Raw genomic sequence first — 7,931 nt, 5'->3', positions numbered from 1 at the left:
AAAGGCTTGCGAATGCAAACTTGTACAGTCACTTTGGAAAGCAGTATGGCAGTTTTCTCAGAAAATTGGGCATCAATCTACCTCAAGACCCAGAGATACTACTCTTGGGCATCAAAGGATGCTAAATCATACCACAAGAACGCTTGATCAACTATGTTCATAGAAGCATTATTCATAATAGCCAGAACTTGGAAACAACCTAGATGCCCCTCAACTGAAGAATGGATAAAGAAAATGTGGTATATCTACACAATTGAGTTTTACTCAATGGGGGGGGTGTGACATGAAATTTGCGGACAAATAGATGGAACTAGAAAAAAACTATCCTGAGTGAGGCAATCAGACCCAGAAAGACAAACACAGTGTGTACTCACTCCTAAGTGGATATTAGATGTAAAGCAAAAGATAAGCAGACTACAGTTCACAGCTCCAGAGAAGCAAGGTAACAGGAAGGATCCTAAGAGGGATGCATGGATCTCCCTGGGAAGAGAAGACAGGTGAGATGTCCTGGGTAACCTGAGGTTGGGGAGTGGAGGAAAGGGGACTGGGGATGAGAACACGAGGAATCAGGATGGTCAAGTTGGGGGTGGAACAAAGGCGAGAATAATAAAAGAGATATCTTGATACAGGGGGCCATTATGAGGTCAGGGAGAAACCTGGTGCCAGGAAAACACCCAGGAACCCAAAGATTCCTAGCAATAACGGAGAGATACCTGACCTGACCTTCCTCTGTAATCAGATTGGTGACTACCCTAATTGTTTTGTACTATTTTTACATCTTCAACATTTGAGTACTTTGTAGGGGGTGTTCAGAAGATTTATATGGATGAATGAAGAAATATGGGTGGATTAATCCAAATACGCTGCTGTTGGCTTGAGGGTCAAATGACAAAAAAGGGATTGCAATATTTGTTTTCTTCTCTGCTTGTCACCTTCCCTAGTGATCCTCAAATGCAGGGGAAGCCTGAAGACACAAGCCTTATTTTTTTTATATATCCAGTGAGTGAGATCCTTTTAGCCTCTTCCTGGGCTCAGAAGTAATCCCTGTGAACCTCTACACCCATCTGGGCCTAACTCTTATTTCTTCAGTTCACAGGGGTCTCTCTCTTCAGGTTCCTGCAAAGTCTTTTGTTTTGTTTTGTTTTGTTTTCAAGACAGGGTTTCTCTGTAGCTTTGGAGCCTATCCTGGAACTAGCTCTTGTAGTCCAGGCTGGCCTTGAACTCACGGAGATCCACCTGCCTCCGAGTGCTGGAATTAAAGGCGTGAACCACCACTGCCCTTCCTGCAAAGTCTTTGTGGGCGTGGCATGAACAAAGTACCAGAGACTTTGCAGGTCAGGAGAAATTAAGGATTTTGGTTTGAGGAGGTGGCTTCAGAAGGCTGGATCCTTGGTGTGACCTTGCCAGAGGCCAGGAGGCTGACACTGTCCACCCAATAGTCAGTGCCCTCATATTTCATCTGCTAATCAAATGATCGCTTGCCTTTGTCCTCTGTCTTACAGCGCCCAACCCCAGTCCGTATTTACCCACAATGGTTGCTGCAAGTTCAACCCTTGAGGGAAAATACTTTGTGGATTTAGCTATAAGTGACGCACACAATTTGATCCCAACAGCAGAACTACACAATATTTGTATCTGCAAAACATCATACACAACAAATGTCCTAACAGAATGCCTACAAAGTGTAAAATGTTACTTTCTTTAGGAAAAGTGGTCTCTTAGAGGGGAGAGCGAGTTTCTTTGACAGGGGTGGGCATGAGTTTACAGAACCGCTGCTGTGGGTACAAGGCCTAGCACAGAGATTTCTGCAGGAAAGTGCCACCCGTTCAGTATTTCCTAGGTCCACCAAACCTGGTGCTGGGACAGGTAGCTTAAAGCGACAGAATCCCTTGAGAGGCTGATAGTTTATTTACTGGGAAATGTAAACAAATGGAAGAAGCCAGGAGCAGGCCTGGGACTGCTCCCAGTGTGAAGTCTGGGGCGCGGGTTAAAGGGAACCAAAAGGAGCAGAATCTGAAACTGGACCCAAACAACCTTAAAAGTTTTTTGCTAACGTTACCTTTTGGTCTCCCCACTGATTTCCACTCCTTGCGTGGAGCACACTGTGGGGATTTTCACTCTGAGCACTCTTGGTCACAAATCTATTACAGTCCTAGTAACCTTAGGCCTGCCTGGAGAAGAGCCTGCCCTCTTCCCTCCGTCCCTGATGACATTCCCGTGACTACTGGAGCGCTGGGCACATTTTACCTGGCTGCTGAGGACTTCTCTCGGCTCGTGGTTGTCTATGAGCCATCACTGGGCACAGGCCTCTGAAGTCCTTTCCTTCTACTGGAAGCCATCCTTGGCCCAGACTGTTCTGTTCTGCCTGGTCACTTCCTTTCCGTAGCTGAGGAGGTAATTTCAGGGCTCCTGTGAATCTTAGGAAGAGCCTTCAGGAAAGAGGCTCCCGGATATCGTCCTTATGCCCGGGCTTGAGACCAGAGCCATGTGGACTTGGAATGATGTCATCTCAGTTTTCTACCTCCCTTTTTACAAAATAGTTTTAACTAAAATTGAATTATGTCACTTCCCCCTTCCCTTTTTATCCTCTAGCCCCTCGCAAGTCCCTTCCCTCAAGCTCCTTCCACACCTCCCACTCTTAAATTGATAGCCTCTTTTTTTATTATTGTTAGACACTCGCACATGTGTATATATATATATATATGCACATATATACGCACAAATATATTAAATACAAGTTGCTGAGTCTGTTTTTATTGCTTGTGGGTATATGGCTTCAGGGCTGACTACTTTGTGTTGGCTACCCAGTAAAGAGGCTCATCCCGGGAAGAAGCTAATTCTCCTTCTCTCAGAAGTTCTTTTTCTAGGGATGGGACCCATGAGATATCCCCAGTTCTGTGTTAGCATGTCTGTTGAAACTGGCATTGTCTGGTCTTGTTTATGCAGCCATTTCTAGGGGAGACTGTTTCAGAGCAGACTTCCTGACATGCTGGTTCTTACCATCTTTTTGTTTCCTCTTCTGTGATGTTCCCCGAGCTGTAGATGCAGGAGCTGTGCTGTATGGGTTTCCACTGGGGCTGGGTGGATCCACTGATCTCTACATTGTGTCCAGCTGTGTTTTCCACCGTGGGCTCTATTTGCTGCAAAGAGAAGCTTCCTCCTCCTCTTTTGTTTTTTTTTTTTTGAGACAGGGTTTCTCTGTGTAGCTCTGACCATCCTGGAATTCCCTCTCTAGACCAGACGGGCCTCGAACTTAGAGATCCACCTACCTCTGCCTTTTGAGTGTGGGGATTATAGGCGTGAGCCACCACTGTCTGGCTAATAGAAGCTTCTTTGATGAGGAGTGGTAGCTACCCTTACCTGCAAGTTTAAGAATACTATTTAAAATGTAATTGGGAGTTATGCTGGTCTAACAAAGTGGTAGCAACAGATTCTCGTCTATGATCCATGACCTCATTAGTTTCAGGAAGCTGGGCTAGGTTTCTAACATGTGGTGTGATTTTGCTGCTGTTGAGTGCTGTTAGCTACCACCAATGTGAGAGCCACTCTTGTGCCTTTATGGATATTTTGCCATAATACTGTTGTGCTTCATAGGCATTGCAGCTGGTTACGTGTCTTGCCTTCTTTCACTGTGAAATGGAGAAGGCAGTATCCATCTCATGTGATGTGATTTCCCACAAGAATATGAGCTGAGCCCCGTTGTCACCATCACCACATTCATCTCATTCTTCACTATCACAACCGTCCTTTATCATCACCAAGATCAAAAGCAGTGCTATCTCTCTTCTGTTTGCTTTGCTTCTGTTCATCCAGAGAGCATCCCACCAGAAGAACTTCAAGGCCCACATTTATAGGATCCTGTCTTCTTGTTTTTATTTCTGGAATTGCAGTCCTGAAGCACAGGGCACAGATAGAATACCTGAAGACAAAATCAGTGATCCTTTTAAAGACGTTATCAGTGATTGTTTCCAGACATGCATTTACTCTGTAGCCCAGGCTGGTACTCACTATGTACCCTAGGTTGGCCTTAAACTTATGCTGATCCCCCAGCCTCAGCTTCTCAAGCACTGGACTAGATAGCACAAACTGCCTTATCCAACTGCATTAACTGATTTAATGCCAGTTCAAGCTGTTCAGTTAACCTCCTTTTTATTGTTAGCTAGTTCCAGGATAGGCTCCAAAGCCACAGAGAAACCCTGTCTCGAAAAACAAAAAAACAAAAACAAACAAAAAAACTACATTCAAAATGTCTTCTGAAAATGCCTAACAAATATCAAAATAGACAAAGTGAGTACTTGAATCCTCTCCTCCCATTTCATAAGGGCAAATGTTTTTATTAATATAGTATGAATTCTTTTGGCTATTTTTTCATTATACATTTAAAAATCAGAATACTGGATATTCTGTAATGGTAGAATAAAAAGTTGAGTATGTATGTGTATGGTGTGGGTATGTGCACATGACAGTATGCATGTGCATGGTGTGGGTATGTGCACATGACAGCATGCACGTGGAGGTCATAGAGAACTTGCAGAAGTCAGTTCTCTCCCTCTGCCATGTGGGTCCCTGGCTGGAATTCAAGTGGTCAGGCTTGGGGCTGGAGAGATGGCTCAGAGGTTAAGAGCACTGCCTGCTCTACCAAAGGTCCTGAGTTCAATTCCCAGCAACCACATGGTGGCTCAAAACCATCTGTAATGGGGTCTGGTGCCCTCTTCTGGCCTGCAGGCATAGACACAGACAGAATATTGCATACATAATAAATAAATATAAAAAAAATCCAGGTCAAGGTACTTGGAAGCAAGTACCTTTACCTGAGGACCCATCTTCCATAGCGGTAGAAACTTTTTAAAAGTTATGATTTTAAAACCTTGTGGTCAGTACACTTGGTGCTTATTCGGTGTACAGTTCAAGTGTTAAGGGGAGTTACGTTGATGTGAAACAAGGTCTCCCACACTTGTTTGTCCTCCAAATCCTAAACTCTACATCCACTAAATAACAGCTCTCTCTTGCCCATCTCCCTACTCTGGCTAACAACCATTCTATTTTCTACATCTGTGAGTCGGATTCACTCCGCGGGCTCACACAAATGGAAGAATACTGTAGTTGTTCTTCTCTGAATGACTTCACTTGGCATAGTGTCTGTTAGAATTGTCTTCCTTTATAATAAGGCTGCTTACTATCCCACTGTAAAACCCACATTTTCTTCATCTTTCCACCTACTTTAGAAAAGCTTTGGTTTCTCATGATGGTATTGTCAGAATCCGGTGCTAGCCTGGACCATAAATTATTTCTCTACCAGACCCCAAAATAAACTATCTTTCTCCGGACCAGCGTGAGGAGACGGGAATAAAGACACGACTCACACGGTTTCATCGGGAGGGAGATTCTCAGAGATTCCTCTTGATATCCCGAAGAATTCCTCTCGTTTATTCTCCAAACTGTCTTTATACCAAAACTTAACTTAGGGGAAATACATTAGCATTCTGTCTCCTAGGTAACCAGGTGAATGGCTTTTCTTCATGTCCACAACTACCTGTCTGCTCTGTCTGCTGCGTATGCTAGCTGTCATGTAGGCTTGAATTAACATCTCTATCAGGCATCCTCCAAATTACAGAGAAAGAAGCAAAACCACATCCTGACCTTTTGTTAGGTAGTGATGGCCTGTCTGGCAGGAGACGTGACTGCTTGGGATATCCACCATGGCCCGAGAACTTGGCTGTCACACCATGTGGAAATATGGGCCTTCATGGTATGAACATGAACAGGCAAACATCTCAAAAAAGGAAAGGACACGTAATGATGAGTACTAGCTGTCATCTTGACAGGACCTGGGATGACCTGAGGGTGTGCCTTTGAGCCCTGGGTGATGACCCTTTAGGTGAATTGCTGTGGGAAGACCCATCTTACTGTAGGTGGGACCATTCTCTGGGCAGGGTTCCTGGCATGCATAAAGTGGAGAAAGTTGCTTCTCACTAGCAAGCATTCATTGCTCCCTGTTTCTTGAACGCGATGTACCCTGGCCAGCTGCTTCAAGCTCCTTCTGCCTTGAGGTTCCCAGCATAATGGACTGTATCTCGAACTGCAGTCCAGAAAAACAAAAGAAAACCCCTTTTCCTTAAGTTGCTTTTGTCCAAGTATTTTGTCACAGGAACAGGAGAAGAAACTAGGAAAGGAAGGAAGAAGTGAGGAATGAGTCACTCTTGACTGGGAGTGCGCGTGAATAGTAGAGTTTGTAAGCAAAGTTGCTGTTTCAACCCTTGGGAAACAGAAAAGCAGACAAAGGAAGCCATTTCAATGCCTCTGGGGTGCATGGTCTGCACAGGGAAGATTCTGGACGGGGAAGCTAATAGGGAAGGCTGCAATAGTTAGGACAACCAAAAGATCCAGAGTAGAAATAAATTAAAAAGGAGTGGAAGAGGTATTTGGAGACATTATCTGCCAGTAAATTGTTAGAAAGAGGGTGAGAGCAAAGCAAAAAAGAATCCTCCTCAGGAGGCAGAGGCAGGCGGATCTCTCTGAGTTCGAGGCCAGCCTGGTCTACAAGAACTAGTTCCAGAATAGGCTCCAAAGCTACAGAGAAACCCTGTCTTGAAAAACCAAATAAAAAAGGAATTCTCAGATTTGTAATTTGTGGATTAATGGATGAAAGATGTGGGCAACTAGGAGGAAGCCTGCAATCTTTAATTCCACATTGGTTCCTTATTAGCTGTGATCCTTAGTCCCTTATTAGTTCCTCTTCTTTCATACGGATAGTAGGTTCTTGCTTCGTGTTTTGTAAATTAGTAAGCAGACAGCATCCATCTTCTGAACCTCTTCTAGTGAAATTTCCTTGCCAAAGATATTTCTACACAATTGGCATGTGGGGACATCAGTGCATGTATGGGAAACAAGACCAGAATTAACTTAAGGACAAATGAGATTTGTGATAAGTCTTGTCAACTTGAGATTTAGAATTGGCTAGGAGACAAAACTGCGCAGGTCTGTGTGAACATTTCAAGAGAGGAAGGTAATATTGTTTAATGTGTCAGATTTTTTTTTTTCCTACCAGGCCAAAAGAGAACAAGTCAGAATAGGTTCGTTCCCGTCTTCAGGGTAAGTGAGGGAGACAATAAACATTTTGGGTAGTTGTATCATCAAGAGTGACCACATGTGGTGTGGCACACACCTGTCATATCTCAGTATTTGGCAAGCTGAGGCAGGAGGATTTTGAGGCCAGCCTGAGCTGCATAGGAAGACTTTGTCTTAAAAGCAAAACAAAACAACAGTAACAACAATAGCAAAACCCAACCAACTAAGCTACTCAAACCAAAAGTCAAACAAGGGGGGTAGTGATAAGAATAATGGGAAAGGCCAGGAGTAGACAGGATGGTGGTGACTCACGATTTCAAGAAAGCCCTCTTAAACAGGTGTCGTGTGGGCGGGTCTAGAGGAAGGAGAAATGGTGTGCTAGTTGCCCACCCGAGATCAGCAAGGGCACACAAAAGATGAGTTGAACCCGAGTCGTCTGTTGGCCTAGACTTTCGAGAGAGTGCTCAAGCAGAGTCTGGGAACTGGCCGTCCAGTTAGGCTCCCGTCCTGCGCCCGCACTGTGCTAGGGGGCTGGGGAGCCGAAGCGACAGGGCTGCCTAGCGTGGTAAACCCCGTCTGGCTGTGTGTGTTCGGGGCACCGTCTGGGTGCGAAAGGGTGCGAGAGCGAAGACTTCGGCGTGGCCACGGGCGAACGAGACCCGCGCGGCTCAGCCGAGACCGAGACCGACGCGCGTGCTGCGTCACAAAGCGCGCCGTGGGCGCCCGATTCCGGAGCAGAGCCGCAGGAGGCGGGCGGTGCCCACCGCGGGCACGCGACGCCCTCTGCAGGCCGCAGGCGGCAACACGGGTAGCTTCATCCTCCGCTCTTCCCGCCTCTTCCCCCGGCTACATTTTCCCCCGCA

At 45.5% G+C, this 7,931-nt stretch overlaps 1 long non-coding RNA gene across 2 annotated transcripts; it reads right to left on the bottom strand.

Annotated features, from left to right (window-relative positions):
- Nucleotides 1-2,746: 2,746 nt before the first annotated feature.
- Nucleotides 2,747-7,854, bottom strand: LOC126510834 (uncharacterized). 2 transcript variants are annotated; one of them, XR_007594514.1, is made up of 4 exons: nt 7,381-7,854; nt 5,908-6,079; nt 5,641-5,773; nt 2,747-3,919 (listed from the first exon to the last, which is right to left on the bottom strand). It is a non-coding gene; the product is annotated as an uncharacterized lncRNA (long non-coding RNA). The 2 variants fall into 2 exon arrangements; XR_007594512.1 differs by having other exon boundaries at nt 5,641-6,079.
- Nucleotides 7,855-7,931: the final 77 nt, after the last annotated feature.

This window comes from Alexandromys fortis, unplaced genomic scaffold (assembly GCF_014885135.2).
Source record: "Alexandromys fortis isolate MF-2015 unplaced genomic scaffold, M_Fortis_MF-2015_v1.1 scaffold_78, whole genome shotgun sequence".
NCBI classification, from domain to species: Eukaryota; Metazoa; Chordata; class Mammalia; order Rodentia; family Cricetidae; genus Alexandromys; species Alexandromys fortis.
This window is presented reverse-complemented; position numbering and strand designations above follow the sequence as displayed.